Raw genomic sequence first — 16233 nt, forward strand, 5'->3', positions numbered from 1 at the left:
CAGGGCCTCTCCTTTGTCCCAAGAGCACAGAGAGGACCTTCTGGGATTCCTCCCCCAGGAAGCACCATGACTCTCACACCAGGAGAGACAGGAAATCCCAGGCTGGATTCCTTTCCCACATCCTGTCATGGACTCGTTCTGTCCTCACACACCATGTGAAGGAGTTAAGTCTCCAATAATCTCTGCTGTGCAGGGATGCAGAAGAATCTGGAACAAACCATGTCAGAAGGAGTGAGCAGAGAGGGGGAGGAGGGGCAGGTGCAGGAAGCTGATCTGCATGGAGGCCCCTCCCTCCTCTGGGTGGAGGGGATAAGAGAGGTTTGGGGGACCAGGCTGAGGGCTGGGGGCTCAGAAGGCAGCGTCTGGGGTGTCTCCACCATGGCCTGGGCTCTGCTCCTTGTCACCCTCCTCACTCAGGACACAGGTGAGGCCTCCAGGGAAGGGACCCCAGGGACATCTGGCTGATCGTTTGTGTCTTTGTCCTCAGGGTGACAGAACTGACTAGAGTGTGTTTCTCCTCTTTCCAGGATCCTGGGCCCAGTCTGGCCTGACTCAACCTCCCTCAGTGTCCGGGAATCTGGGACAGACGGTCACCATCTCTTGTGCTGGAACCAGCAATGACATAGGGAAATATAACTATGTCAGCTGGTACCAACAGCTCCCAGGCACGGCCCCCAAAACCTTGATTTATGATGTCAATAAACGACCCTCAGGGATCCCTGATCGCTTCTCTGGCTCCAAGTCTGGCAACACGGCCTCCCTGACCATCTCTGGGCTCCAGGCTGAGGATGAGGCCGATTATTACTGTACCTCAGCTATAAGTGGTAACACTGTGCACAGTGGCCCAAGTTCATTGGGAAGTGAGACCAAATCCTGCCCTGGGTCACAGGCTCCCCGTTGCTGTGACTGCTGGTTGCTCATTTGCATCTGTGGTTGAAGCATTTACAGCTGAGAGGAGATCTGAGGACCCTGCAGAGGGATGAGGACAAAGGACAATGTGTGATTTTCCTGTTTGTTGTCCCTGCTCTTTGACCTGCATCTGAGTGGGCTGAACCAGGGAGGGTTGGGGACACACTCTGGGTCTCAGAATTGTCTCTGTCCTGGCATCGGTGAACCCTGTCCAGGGACAGCCCTACAGGAAGGCAGTCTTCTAATACGATGGGCACTTTGCAACATGGCTCCAGTATGGAGGGTGGGTTGGAGGGTATGTCCTCCCTTCCTCAGTGATATCAAGGTCACATGTTTCCATGAAGAGCCAATGCAGCTTCCAGGTGGAATCCTAGCACATCTAACACCTCTGAGAATTCATTGAAAAACAGGCGTGAGTGCCGTGGCTTCAATATTAAATTTTTCTTGAACCTGAAAGACAGTTTTCAAATGGAAACATTACTAAAATGTAAATTATGTGAATTCAGTAGTTAAAAAAAATTTGTTTTTTATGTTTTGTTTTGGTTTTTGTTGTGTTTTCTGCGGCCATGCCACGCAGCTTGTGGGATCTATGTTCCCTGACCAGGGATCGAAAGTTCACCCCCTGCGATGTAAGTGCTAAGTCTCAACCTCTGGACCGCCAGGGATATCCCAAATTCAATAGTTTAGACGAAAAAGTACGTTGGTTGGATTCCTCAGGACACATCATCCCCACAGTAACAAGTGAAGAGGAACATTTGATAACTGTGTGTTCAGGCATCCAGGACTGGAGAGCAGCTCTTTCTTGGGGTCCTGGCTCCTGGCTCTCATGAAGTTGGAGTCACGTGTCTATCGGGCTGTTTTCAAGTGTCAATCGGTCCTCTATCTTTGGAAGGCTCATCATATATGGCTCACTCTATGCCGGTCCTGGGCACACTTTTCTTGTCTAAATCATCTTCCTGATAAACCTGATTTTTTTTAACCCAACCAATTAGGCCCCTTATTTTCCAAGTCTATGTTAGTCTCAATCTGTGTATTCATTTGTCTTTATCACAGCATTTTACAAATGACCAGAATCTTTGGTCTTTCTATCTATATCATCAGAGCTCAAGTAGAGTGTAGAAAATATTGACCAACTTCATTGCTAAGTTCTACTTTCATTGGGATTATAGCTGCTAATAAGTGTGCAGTGCGGGAATCAGTGTTTTTACTCTCCTGAAATAGCCTCTGTTATGATTTCTACCCTCCACCATTATTATGGAAACAGCCGTTGCTCCTTTGCATCTGTCCTGTTATTTCTTTCTTCTTTTTTTCTGTTAAACATATAGCTGCATTTATAATCAGTGTTACATTTTTCAAAGCAAGACTTTTTCTTTTCATGAGAATGACCTCAATCTGGCTTTCCACATGTTCAGAAGTCACATTCTACAAAGTAGACTGAGCTGTGATATCAAATATTCCCCTGAATATAGTAACCCTGAGCTTGCAGTTTAAACAATCCAGTGTGGGTACTTGTAGGCAGATGTGTGTGTTCGTGCCTAACAATCAGAGCAAAGGTCACCTTGTGTCCACACACGGACCCCTCCCCACTCCCGTCCTCACTGCAGGTACTAACAGCTCTGTCACTGAGCAGGATATGGATGGGTTTTCAAAAGAGCACGATGGGATACACACTGAATCTAGAGGATCATTGATTCCCTTCTGTCTGATGAGAAAACCCCTGGAGAAGTTTTGACCCAATATTTTAGGTGGGTTTGGAAACGTATGTTTGACTAAGAAAACAGGTACTTTCTATCATAGATGATATTTTGATTCTCGGAATCTCAATGAAATGAAAATCTCGGGACACGAAGCAACAGACTCTAGTCGAGAGCATCTCTTGCCATTTTGTGCCCCGTCCAATGTGATGCCCAAACATTACTCCAGACAGCATGTGGGACCCTGCTCTGGACTGAAGGTGTGTCTTGTTTTTTATCCACATCCCGGAAGTGGGAACAGGAGCCCTTGCTCAGGTTTGGGGGCGGGGTGGACAGAGAGGAAATTTCCTAAGAGTTCACAGTGAATGAAGGGTCAAGGGATATCCGATGGGTTACGTTTTCTGGAGCAGAGATGAAGAATCTCTGAAAATTCGATTAAATTTTTTAAAAATCTCCGTACTCTTTGCTGTTGTAATATGTTCAAGGCAGAATACGACTCATGGGAAATCCAATAAGGATTCACCATCAAAAGTGGGTAGACAATAACTTTCCTGCAGGTGGTTTGCTTTGGTTATTTTCCCACTGCAAACGTATGGCATATTGAAAGGATAAACCAAGAAGGAAGCAGTGGACATTAGCCTGTGTTGTGGAGAAAGAAGATCTGGACTATTTGTGCATTTTCTCCCTATGAGGATAAAACATGTGCTGAGTGGCAGAGGACTCCCTCCTGCTATATGGGATCCCTCCTCATGGAGGCTGGGTGGCAGCCTGAGGCTCTTGTGGGAGCTCTGGCAGCTCTTAAAATGCACAAGGCAGAGGCTCCAGACCAGCTTCCTGGTGGGGGGGCGGCGAGTGTGGCCGCATCTGGGGTCCCTGCCTTGGGATCAAGGAGCCACAGAGAGAAACCAACAGGGGTGTAGACAGGAGCTCACACTGAAAGTCTGGAGAGCAGGAGTTCCGAGTGTGGACCTGATAATCCTCTCACTGGAGCTTGTTCCAAGGGTGGTGGGGAGATGTGGGGAGTTTCCAGTGCTCCTGACTTACTGCTTCTCTGGGTGGTCCTGGGCTGTCCAGGGAGGGGTGGAGTTTAGTGCAGACCCTGATTCCCATGATGACTTTTACCCCCCGGGTGCAGACGGCAGGAGACGGAGGGAAACCCTAGACCCTGGTTTACTGCTTGTTTTCTCAGATCGTCCTGTGTCGAGTGTCCCCAAGACCACAGGCAACTACTTTTGTCATTAAGAAGACCCACAAGACTCAGTAGAGAGGTGTCCTGGTGGCTGTGATTTCCTACAGTGAAGGGAGACCAAGCAAAATCAGCAAAGGGCTTGGTGGATGAGGTGAAATCTGAGGAAACGAGGATAAACTTCCAGGAAACCTTTTCCAAGGTCGGGCTTCATCACCACGGTTAAATGGTGACAACGTGTATGAAGAATTGTCCCCCAGGGAGCCTCATCAGACCCACAAGACCCTTACTGGAGGCTGGTCTCCTAGGCATCCTGTGCCTGGCATCTACCGAAATTCCAGATTCCCGCTGGGGAGCAGGTCAGGGCTTCAGAATAAACCATAAGGTTGCAGGAAAGTGGAGACTCAGGGGGTCATTCTTCTTGGGGAATAGCCTAAACCTTCCTGAAATCTAATCACAACACACAAACCAAGGGCGAGTCTTGTGGGCAGGTCTATCTAAGGACACTAGTCTCAGGCTGTGGGGTAACTCTGATGTGCACAGATCCTACGTGTATTCCTGCGCCTGAGTGCAGGTCCTGGATCCAAGGGAAACCCAACATCTCACCATCAGGTCCAGGTTATGTTCTATAGTAGGATGTGCTCTGTCTCTGTGAAGAAACACACACACAGCCCCACACAAATACAGACAGACAGACAGACACACACCCAGCGCCATCACTCCTGGGTCCCCTCCACAGTACCCAGGAAAGAAGCAGGAATCTGTTCTGTGGGGACCTGGAGCTCCTTCTGCATCACCCCCGGGGCCCTGTGCCCAGAGGCAGGAGCATAAACCCTGGGATGCAAAGGACAATTACACCAATTGTCAACTTTCTTCGTAATCAGGAGCTACACATTTCAGATACTGAGAAACTGACAATCTTGGGAAACACCAGTCAGCCCTGATTCTCTGTCTAGAAAACACAATGGGTCCAGCATCTGGACACAGGTGTCTGACCTCAGGGAGGCGCCAGCTCTGGGGTGAGCCCATGCAGTGGATGAGGAGGGACAGGGTCACTGGTGCTGGGCTGGGAGGAGGAGGAGGAGGAACAAGTTGGGGGGGTCAGAGCTGGGGGCTCAGCCCCACTCAGCTGCCTCCCTGGGGCTTGGTCATCCCCATCTAAGGCCACCAGGAGGCAGCAAGGGCCTGGGTTTGGGGGGGTTCTGGTCTGGTTTCCTGACCTGTATGAAGCCCACAGGTGCTGCCTCCTGAGCCCCTAAAGGAGAGTGTGGGGTCAGCGTCCTCAATCTGCTCTGCTTCATAAGCCCTTTGCTAGGAAGGCCAATAAAGGTCCCAGGGCCCCTCCTCCGAGCCCTGCAGAGGCAGGGGACGGGGGACAGGGGCCCTTCCTGCTGAGGGGACAGGTGAGGGAGGGGGTTGCACACCTCCAGCTCCCCTGTGGTGCCGGGAGGAGACGGGATGGAATCTCTAAGTCACCCCAGCCCCTCGGGCCCCTGTCCTCACCTTCCACCCGCAAAACCCAAAGAGTGGTTTTTGGGATTATTGGCCAACGACGTCTTGACTCAAATAGTGCATGACAGGGACATCCCAGGATGGCCCCATTTCCTGGGTCCTGTAATGGTCAGTGTCCTGACTAAGGACAACGTGTCACAGAGTTTTCATCCTCTCAGAAGAGCCCTGCTGTCCATGGATGCCTCCAGAGCCAGGTCAGAGGGGTGAGGAGAGAGTGAGCAAGGGCAGGTGCAGGAAGCTGATTTGCATGGAGGCCCCTCCCTCCTCTGAGGGGGAGGGGATAAGAGAGGTCTGGGGGAGCAGGCTGAGGGCTGGGGGCTCAGAAGGCAGCGTCTGGGGCGTCTCCACCATGGCTTGGGCTCTGCTCCTTGTCACCCTCCTCACTCAGGACACAGGTGAGGCCTCCAGGAAAGGGTCCCCAGGGACATCTGACTGATCCTTTGTGTCTTTGTCCTCAGGGTGACAGAACTGACCAGAGTGTGTTTCTCCTCTTTCCAGGATCCTGGGCCCAGTCTGGCCCGACTCAGCCTCCCTCAGTGTCCGGGAATCCGGGACAGACGGTCACCATCTCTTGTGCTGGAACCAGCAGTTATGTCGACTGGTACCAACAGCTCCCAGGCATGGCCCCCAAAACCCTGATTTATGTAAACAATAAACGGCCTTCAGGGATCCCTGATCGCTTCTCTGGCTCCAAGTCTGGGAACACGGCCTCCCTGACCATCTCTGGGCTCCAGGCTGAGGACGAGGCCGTTTATTACTGTAGTTCATATGAAAGTGGTTACGCTATGCACAGTGGTCCAAGTTCATGGGGAACTGAGACAAATATCTCCTCTGAGATCACTCAGCCCTTCACTCCTAAACTGAGGTTTTCATTTGCTTTTGTTATTAGTTTGTTTAGAAGCAATTATGAACTTAAACAAAAATGTATAGTTTACATAGAGAACTGCTGCATAACCTTTTTCCAGATTCACGAATTTTAAATACTTTGCCATAATGGCTTTTCTTATATCCCATTTTCTCTCATTCCCTCTCTGCCTTTGTACGTCTATCCGCACACACATCCATACGCACACACAGCACACACTCAGGAACACAAAGCATTTATTTTCTGAATCATTTGAGAGTAATCTGTATCTATCAGCAACCAAGTCTGCGTATTTTTTCTCACATAGGATTCATAATCCATCACATACATCCTTTTAAGCTGATGGATCCAGTGGTTTTTAATAGAGTCACAGGTTTGAACATCCACTAACACTCAGTCTTCCAGGATATCTTTCATCCTCATAAAAGGAACACCTCATCCGTCACCAGTCAATCCCCTTTCCTTAGTCCCTCCAGCTCTCAACCCATTTTTTTAATAGATTTATTTATTTTATTTATTTACTTTTGGCTGCATTGGGTCTTCATTGCTGTGCATGGGCTTTCTCTAGTTGTGGCGAGCGGGGGCTACTCTTCGTTGTGGTGTGCAGGCTTCTCATTGCAGTGGCTTCTCTTGTTGCAGAGCACGGGCTGTAGGCGTGTGGGCTTTCGTAGTTGTGGCACATGGTCCCTAGAGCGCGCGGGCTTCAGTAGTTGCGGCACGTGGGCTCAGTAGTTGTGGCTCGCAGGCTCTAGAGCGCAGGTGCAGTAGTTGTGGTGCACGGGCTTAGCTGCTCTGCGGCATGTGGGATTTTCCCAGACCAGGGCTCAAACCCGAGTCTCTTGCATTGGCAGGCAGATTCTTAACCACTGTGCCAACAGGGAAGCCCCTTGAAACCATTAATATACTTCCTGCCTGTTGAATTGGGGTCAGGTGTCATTAAACTTTTCTGGCTCTTATGACGTTCTTTTCTTAAGAATGTTCTTTTCTTAAATGTTGGTATTTAATGAATCCCATATTTAATTTTCCCAGAAAGGTAAGAATCCAGTCATTGATTTTAGTGATTCTTAATAGGTATATGCTTTTACTTTGTTGCCTATCACTCCTATTATGTGTTAGTAGTAATTTCCCTCCTTTAGAGGCAGTCATTCTTATTATATTTCCGTCATCTCCAACCTCAACCACCACAGAGCAGTGGAGAGGGTGATGCATTAGCAGCTTAGACTAGGGGACTGGGGAGGGCATGAGGGACAAGGCAAGTATCCCTGGCACTGCCTGGGTCCCTGGAAGAGGGGTCACTGGATGTCCCCTCCTCCACAGCATAGATGCCCTGCTCCCCTTGTCCAGCAGAAGGAGGGGAGTTCTTGCTTCCCTCTGTATCCACCACGACCCCCCACAGGAGGAGAGGACACAGCCAGCTGGGCTCCATGTTCTGGGATCTGTCACCTTCTCAGTCTGTCCTGAATCAGAAAATACATGACAGTCCATTTTAATCTCTCAGGCAGCTCTGCTGTCCAGGGACTCAGACGTTCCCAGAATCAAGGGCCACAGTAGAGGCGGTGCGGAAGGGCAGGTGCAAGAAGCTGATTCGCATGGAGTCCCCTCCCTCCTCTGTCGGAGAGGGGATACGAGAGGTCTGGGGGACCTGTCCCAGGGCTGGGGGCTCAGAAGGCAGCGTCTGGGGCGTCTCTGCCATGGCCTGGGCTCTGCTTCTTGTCACCCTCCTCACTCAGGACACAGGTGAGGCCTCCAGGGAAGGGACCCCATGGACATCTGACTGATTTTTTGGGTCTTTGTCCTCAGGGTGACCTGGGTCTGGTATGGAACTGACCAGAGTGTGTTTCTCCTCTTTCCAGGGTACTGGGTGCATTGCGCCTTGACTCAGCCTCCCTCAGTGTCTGGGAATCCGGGACAGATGGTCACCCATCTCTTATGCTGGAACCAGCAGTGAGAGCAGGGGTAGCAGTTATGTTAGCTCGTAACAACAGCACCCGGGCACGGCCCCCAAAACCTTGATTTATCAGGTCAGTAAGTGGCCCGCAGTGATCCCTGATCGCTTCTCTGCCTCCAAGTCTGGGAACACGGCCTCCCTGACCATCTCTGGGCTCTAGGCTGAAGACAAGGCTGATTATTACTGTAGCTCAGCTACAAGGAGTAACAGTTTGCACAGTGGTCCAAGTTCATGGGGAAGTGAGACCAAAATGTCCCTGAGTCCACAGTCTCCCTATTGGTCTGGAGATGCTTCTCCTCCCTGAGCTGCCAGCCTCATGCAACTCGGCCGTGAGAGGTCAGTAGTCTCTGAGCTCCTCCCTCTGCCTACAGTGAAGGTGGTGGGAAATATGATCTTGGGGTTATTGTCTTGGGATGGTAACCACTTCCTCATCCTGTGTGATGTGCCACTCTTGCCAGCTCTTCCACAGCAGTGTGATGGTTAATTTTAAGTGTCTATTTGCCTAAGAGATGCCCATACTGCGGTTAAAACATTATTTCTTGGTGTCTGTGAGGATGTCTCAGGAGGAGGATATTGGCATTTGAGTCCACAGACTGAGTAGAGAAGATCACTGGTGTGGTGCAGTGGGCACTGTCCTTGAGTTGAGGGCCTGAATAGAACAAAAAGGGAGAGGAAGGGGACGTTTGCTCTCTCCTCGTCATCAGAGGCATCACCTTCTCCTGACCCTGGACATTGGCACTGCTGCTTCTTCAGCTTTCAATCTCCGACCAGGACTTACGTCCTCGACCCCGATTCACAGGCCTCTGGACTCAGACTGAATTATATCACTGGCTTTCCTGGTTCCTCAGCTTGCTGATAGATTGTGAGACACCTTCAACTTCCATTATGGTGTGAATCAATTCCTATAATAATTATATATATATTTTCCTGTTTCTCTGGAGCCATGTGACTAATCCCGATTTTGGTACCCGGAGTGCTTCGAGAACAATAGAATTTTAAGGATGATTTTTCTCAATTGATTCTGAGGTTTCTAGAATTGGCTGTCTAATCTGGTTCTACTGAATGGTCCTAATAGCTATTTCCATTAGTACAGAGAGCACAGCTTGTGTATGTCATGAACTGTTCATTGGAATGAGAAAAATCCCTGCCTTGGATTCTTCTAAGCAACCACTTGTAAGAATCGAGGAGCTGATGACCCTGTATATGATATTTTGGAACGTTCTGGGAACCCTACAGAATATCATGACGTTGGTATCTGCTCGGAATGTTGCTGGATAGAGTAGGGAGAGAAAAAGATGAGCTTAGTGATTCAAGATCCCATCCCAAGGGCCGCACAAGTGACATGCGAGCTTTCCGGAGTGCCCTGGAGGAGAGCCTCATCTCGTGCAGCACCTGGACTGAAATAGCTGAAAAGCCAACCCAGACCCTCCTCCTTCAATTGGCTACATTCCAGCAAAGTTGAGTCCCAGCCTTGTAGTGAAGAAGGTGGTTGGGAAAGAACCGGATCCTGCAGCTTGGGTGGGGATGTGTGGGAGGACCTGAGGGACCTGGGGACATTGAGCCCCTCAATTCTCATGTGTCTTCTTTGCCTGTGGAAGGCGCCTCCCCACCCCCAGTGGTACAGGTCTTTCCATATCTGTCTGGGGCAATTGACTCTGCATTGCCCAAGGAAAAGGTCACGGCTGCCCTGAGGAAGCTGCCACGTGAGGCTGTGCTGATTCTCCTCAGGACCCCCCGCCCCCATTGCCCCTCTTTGCTTCTGGACCAACAATTAGACTCGGGTCCCAGCAATTTTCTAAGATGAGAATAGAGTGTGAGCCTCGAGAGGGGCACTGCACTCCAAGAATTGCTTGGTTCTCCTAATTCACACAGACAGAAATCCCCAGAACACGTTGGGAAGGGATTCGAGGGTGGGGGGCAGTGGTGGGAGAAACATCAAGCCGGGTCAGCTGGATTTGTGATCTGGGCTCACTCCACAGAGACTCTGCGTTTCATGTTCCCTGCAGCTCGGGGAGGTAGAAAGAGCCTCAGCACTTTGCAGGTTGGCTGGTGGACGCAGAATCCAAGATGGCCTCTAGTGAGTGAACTAGAGAAGCCAGACCTGCCTGGAGACAAAGGGATTCAAAAGGTAATGAGATTGGAGCATCCTTGAATGGCCCTGTGCTCACTCTTCTCCAAGCCAGAACTTAGAGTGGGAACTGCAGCCCCTCAGCTGCAAATCCTAAACGCAACGGGAGGAGCTGGATCCTGGGTGGCCGGGGCCAAGGGGTGGGCCTCCTCTACCAAGGGCAAGGCTACCGTCATGGCCAGTGGAATCAAAGCAGCAACGAGAAGAGTCTGATGTGTGTAGATCTCTGTCATTGGCTTGTTAATCGTGGTATTTCTGGAACTGAAAAAGGTAGAAGCCTGCTAAATTCCTACTTGGTCAAAAACAATTCTAGGTCAAGTGAAAAAATTATAAAAATTTTTTCAAATTATTAAAATTCCCCCAAACGCTCATTTTAGGCCCACTGAGAAGACTCTCGGGACTCAGTAGGGAGTCAACCTCATGGCTGTGATTTCCTTCAGTGAGAGGAGACAAAGGAAAATCAGCAAAGGGCAATGGTGGATGAGGTCAAGTCCGAGGGCACCAGGAGAATCTTCCCGGACGCCTTTCCGAGGGACGGGCTTCATTTCCAGCGTCAAATGGTGACAATGTGTGTGAAGAATTGTATCACAGGGAAACTCATCAGACCAACAAGGCTCTTACCAGATGCTGGTTTCCTAGGCATCTCCTGTCTGGCATCTGCGGACATTCTAGACCCTTGAGGGTTTTAGCAAAGCGTTTTTAAAGGCCAGGAGAGAGGTGGTCACAGGGTACATGATCAGCGTGTGCACAGTTCTCTGATTGGCTGATGGTGAAGCAGCACGGTGGAGTCACAGGGCTTAACATTATCCGTCCTTAGGCTCCTGGGGGCTGGGGCTATGTGCTCATGGTCACCAAGTAGTTCTTCCATCTGGTGGGCATTGCGGGGACTTCACATCTGCAAAACAACTCAGAAAATTTGCATCAAATACTATTATCCAGGTACTTCAGAGAAGAGCTAAAGCAGAGGATATTGGGGATGGCCTGTCCCTGGAAGGTTCCATAGGGGTCTTGTTCGGTTACACACACACACACACACACACACACACACACCCAGCACCATCACTCCTGGGTCCCCCCGCCCCATTGTACCCGGGAAGGATGCGGGGGTCTGCTCTGTGGGGACTGGGTACTCCATCTGCATCACCCGCGGGGCCCTGTGCCCAGAGGCAGGAGCATAAACCCTGGGATGCAGAGGGAAATTATACCAACTATCAGCTTTCCTCATAATCAGGAACTAGACATTTCAGATACTGAGACAGTGATAATCTTGGGAAAGACCAGTCAGTCCGCCCTGATTCTCTGTCTAGAAAACACACAAAACACGCTGGGTCCAGCGTCTCTGTAGACAGAGGAGCCTGACCTCAGTGAGACACCAGCTCTGGGGTGAGGACCTCCCTCTGAGGACAGAGGAGAATCCTCACTTGCACCATGTGGCAGATAGACCTGCCTGAGGAGAGGTCCCTGCGGCTGGGCCCTGAGCTGAACTCTGACCCAGCCCCTCCTCCCAGCCCCTTAAACCCTGGCATCTTCCCTCATTTCCATTAGGGCTCCCTCCATCCTGGCGGGCTCTAACTCCTTCTTACATTATTCCTTTTTTCGAACGCTTTTGAGAATTCAGCTTCATCTCATGGGCCCATATTTCCCATCAGTGTACCTATGGGGGTGGAGTCATTTATCGTGTAGGTTCCCCTGCCCTGATGTGAGATCTCCTGAAGGTCACTGTCCCTGAGACAAGGTCATGCTGAGACAAGATTAGAGACCCTGCAGGGGTGGGTCTGAGTCACCTGGGGAGGCAGGTGACAATTCCATCCTGATGAGGCTGCAGGACAAAGGACAGCGACAGGGAGGGGATGAGGAGGGACAGGGTGGCTGGCGCTGAGCTGGGAGGAGGAGGAGGAGGAACAAGTGGAGGGTCCCAGGGCTCCTCCTCCGAGCCCTGCAGAGGCAGGGGACGGGGGGCAGGGGCCCCGTCCTGCTGAGGGGACAGGTGAGGGAGGGGGATGCACACCCCCAGCTCCCCTGTGGTGCCGGGAGGAGATGGGATGGAATCTCTAAGTCACCCCAGCCCCTCGGGCCCCTGTCCTCACCTTCCACCCGCAAAACCCAAAGAGTGGTTATCGGGATTATTGGCCTATGACGTCTTGACTCAAATAGTGCATGACAGGGACATCCCAGGATGGCCCCATTCCCTGGGCCCTGTAATGGTCAGTGTCCTGACTAAGGACAACGTGTCACAGAGTTTTCATCTTCTCAGAAGAGCCCTGCTCTACAGGGACGCAGAGACTCTAGGTTCCAGGGCCAGTCTGGGACCTGGGGTGGGGGGCTGGGTGTCAACGACCTGCTCCTGGATTCAATGTGCAGATGCTTCAGAACAAAGAGGTGGGGGTGGGGATGGGACAAGGCTGCAGCTGGGGTTCCCCCCAGCCACCCAGCAAACAGCAGGTGTTTCCCCTGGTGGGCCTGTCTCTTTCCCAAACATAGAGACCTTGGAGATAGACATCCAGCAGAGGGCGCTGCGGAATGTCCCCTGCACTGTGGTTCCCAGAGACACAGTCCTGTCCCAGCAGAGACCCTGAAGGTGCAGGAGCTCTTTGCCTGAGGGACTTCAGCTGGTCTTTCTCTCCCTGCAAACCAGCTACAAACAATTCATGCTCCTGTATATACATGTCATCTATGTGTCAAAACGTTTACATCCCTGAGCTATATTCTCCCCCCAGGATGCAGAACATCTAGTGTCCAGGGCCAGGGCAGAGGGGTGAGACCATCAGGTGCAGGGAGCTGATCTGCATGGAGGCCACTCCCTCCTCTGGGGGGAGGGGATAAGAGAGGTTTGGGGGAGCAGGCCCAGGGCTGGGGCTCAGAAGGCAGCGTCTGGGGCGTCTCCACCAAGGCCTGGGCTCTTCTCCTTCTCACCCTCCTCACTCAGGACACAGGTGAGGCCTCCAGGGAAGGGACCCCAGGGACATCTGGCTGATCCTGTGTGTCTTTGTTCTCAAGGTGACCTGTGCCCCAGAGCGGGATTTACCAGAGTGTGTTTCTTCCCTTTCCAGGGCATTGGGCCCAGTCTGGCCTGACTCAGCCTCCCTCAGTGTCCGGGAATCTGGGACAGACGGTCACCATCTCCTGTTGCTGGAACCAGCAATGACATCGGGAAATATAACGCTGTTGGCTGGTACCAACTGCGCCCAGGCACAGCCTCCAAAACCCTGATTTATGAGGTGAATAAACGGCCCTCAGGGATCCCTGACCGCTTCTCTGGATCCAAGTCTGCGAACACGGCCTCCCTGACCATCCCTGAGCTCCAGGCTGAGGACGAGGCTGATTATTACTGCACCTCATATACAAGTAGTAGCGCTGTGCACAGTGGTCCCAGTTCATGGAGAAGTGGGACTAAAACGTCCTCTGAGCTCATTCATCCCTTCACTCCTAAACTGAGGCTTTCATTTGTTTTTGTTATTATTTTGTCGTAATTAAAAACTTAAATAAAAATTTAAAGGTCTATAAGGAAGTCTTGCAGAACCTTTTCCCAGATTCACGATTTTTTAATACTTTGCAAGATTCGCCTTTCTCATATCCCGTTGTCTCTCATTCTCTCTCTGCCTTTGTATGTCTATACGCACACACAGCACACACCCAGGAACACAAAACATTTCTTTTCTGAATCATTTGAGTGTAATTTGTATCTATCAGTAACCAAGCCTTCATGTTCTTTCTATCATAGGCTTCACAATCCATCACATACATCATTTTAAGGTGATGGATCCAGTGGTGTTTAATGTATTCACAAGTTTGAACATCCACTAACACTCAATCTTCCAGGGTATTTTCATCCCCGGCAAAGGAACTCCTCATCTGTCACCAGGCAATCCTCTTTCCCTGTCACTCCAGCCCTCCAAACATTAATGTACTTCCTGCCTGTTCCAGATTTTTCACACAAATGCCATGATACCCCATGTGGACCTTGGTGTCTGGCTTCTCTCATTCTTTAAAATGTTTTCAATGTTCTTTCCCCTTGAAGCACATATGAGTACTTGATTCCTTCTTATGGTCGAATAATACTGCATCGTCAACATTGACCTCCTGGTTTGAACATCTGGGTGGACCCAAGCATAAGCACCAGAACTGGGCCATGACCAAGTCTCCTGATTGCCAGAAATTTCCCAGTTTTACCACTGAAACTGCCCTGTCCTGGCTGGACCTCATTGTGGGGCAAATCAGCGTGGATGTTCACTGAGATGGTTAAATTTATGTGTCGCTTTGACTGGTCACAGGGGACTCAGAGGAAGCATCATTTCTGGATGGGGCCGGGCAGGTGTTCCTGGATGAGATGAGCATTTGAATCTGGGGACTCAGTAAATACATTGCCCTCCCCAGTGTGGGTGGGCATCGCCCAATCTGTTGAGGGTCTGTGTAGAGCAAAAGGAAAAGGAAAAAGAACACGTCTGTGTTCTCTTCTCACTGCACGAGCTGGGACATTTCACCTCAACTTCTCCAGCCCTCAGACTGGCATTTACATCACTGGCTCCCCTGGTTCCCAAATCTTTGGACACAAACTGAATTACATCACCAGCATTCCCAGCTTTCAGGCTGAAGAGATCAGCTCCTGGGAGTTCCGTGCTCAATAATCAATAATAATCTCTCTCTCTCAGTATATATATATAACTTACATAAAATTCTTCGTTATCTATATGTATATATTTCTTTTGTTTTGTTTCCCTAGAGAACCCTGACTAATACAATCCTCTTACCAGGAAGCTCAATCTTCTCATAACGTTCTCATCATCACTAATTTTTCTAAGCTTTTACCTGTTACCTTCTTTCTTTACTTATAAACACATAGGTCAGTATCATCATGCTTGAATCACCTTGGCTTGAAGAGGGTCATACAGGGACCCCCAGCAGCACTGGGTCACAGCACAGGGGGAAGGGGTCTCAGTTACTAGACACTGAACCGTGTCCTGAGTCAGGGTCCCTTGTGTGTAAGTCTGGTGAGACGCTGCAGCTGCCCGACAGGTGTGTGTCCTGGTGGAGATGACAGAGGTGGCACAGAGGCCACTGTTCCGGGATCCCCTGTGGCACCTGTGGGGAGACTTGCTCCCTGAGTGTAAGGGCACCAGCTGGATCTTTACCAAGGGTCAGCTGTGCACAGGGCGTCGGGAGCCACCATGGCCTCTCTGAGTGTCTGCTCTAAAGGTGGGATACAATCTCCTGATGCGAAATTAGTTACTGTTTTTACAACGGAGAAAATTCCCAACAAAACAGAGGATGCTTCAGTAGGAGCTTCTGGAGCCATCACTGTCCTGGTGTGCAGTGCGTGGAGTCTCAGGCTATAGCGGCAGCTTCCTGTGATGCTTCAAATAATTTAACTATATATGAATATAATTTTACAGTGATGCGAGAAAAGCCCCTTTGGGTGGAGGTAACATGAAATGGCTTAGCTTTCTCTATGGTCAGGATATCTGCCACTGTTGTTGTTATTCACCGCAAGGAGGGATCAGCGTCGCTGGGCTGTTACCTTTATGTGTCCATTGAATTTCTGGGTTAGGTGTCATTAAACTTTTCGGGATATTTTATCTTTCTTTTCTTAAATGTTGGTATTTAATGAATCCCATATTTAATTTTCCCAGAAAGGTAAGAATCCAGTCATTGATTTTAGTGATTCTTAATAGGTATATGCTTTTACTTTGTTGCCTATCACTCCTATTATGCGTTAGTAGTAATTTTCCTCCTTTAGAGGCAGTCATTCTTATTATATTTCCGTCATGTCTTATTGAGTGGGCGCAAACATCTCAGGAATTTTTAATTCAACCGTGACGCCCGAATCATGAGGGGCCCTGAGTTGCTGCTTGTATGAACAAACGTGCAGCAGAGGCAAGACAGTTCCCGTGACCCCGGGGTTTGCTTCTTGCAGGAAGCACTGGACACCTGGAGTGATCACAGGAGGCCTGTCCACAGCAGTCCCCAGATATAAAGATCCAAACCGCTGGGCTC

This window comes from Delphinus delphis, chromosome 13 (assembly GCF_949987515.2).
Source record: "Delphinus delphis chromosome 13, mDelDel1.2, whole genome shotgun sequence".
NCBI lineage: Eukaryota > Metazoa > Chordata > Mammalia > Artiodactyla > Delphinidae > Delphinus > Delphinus delphis.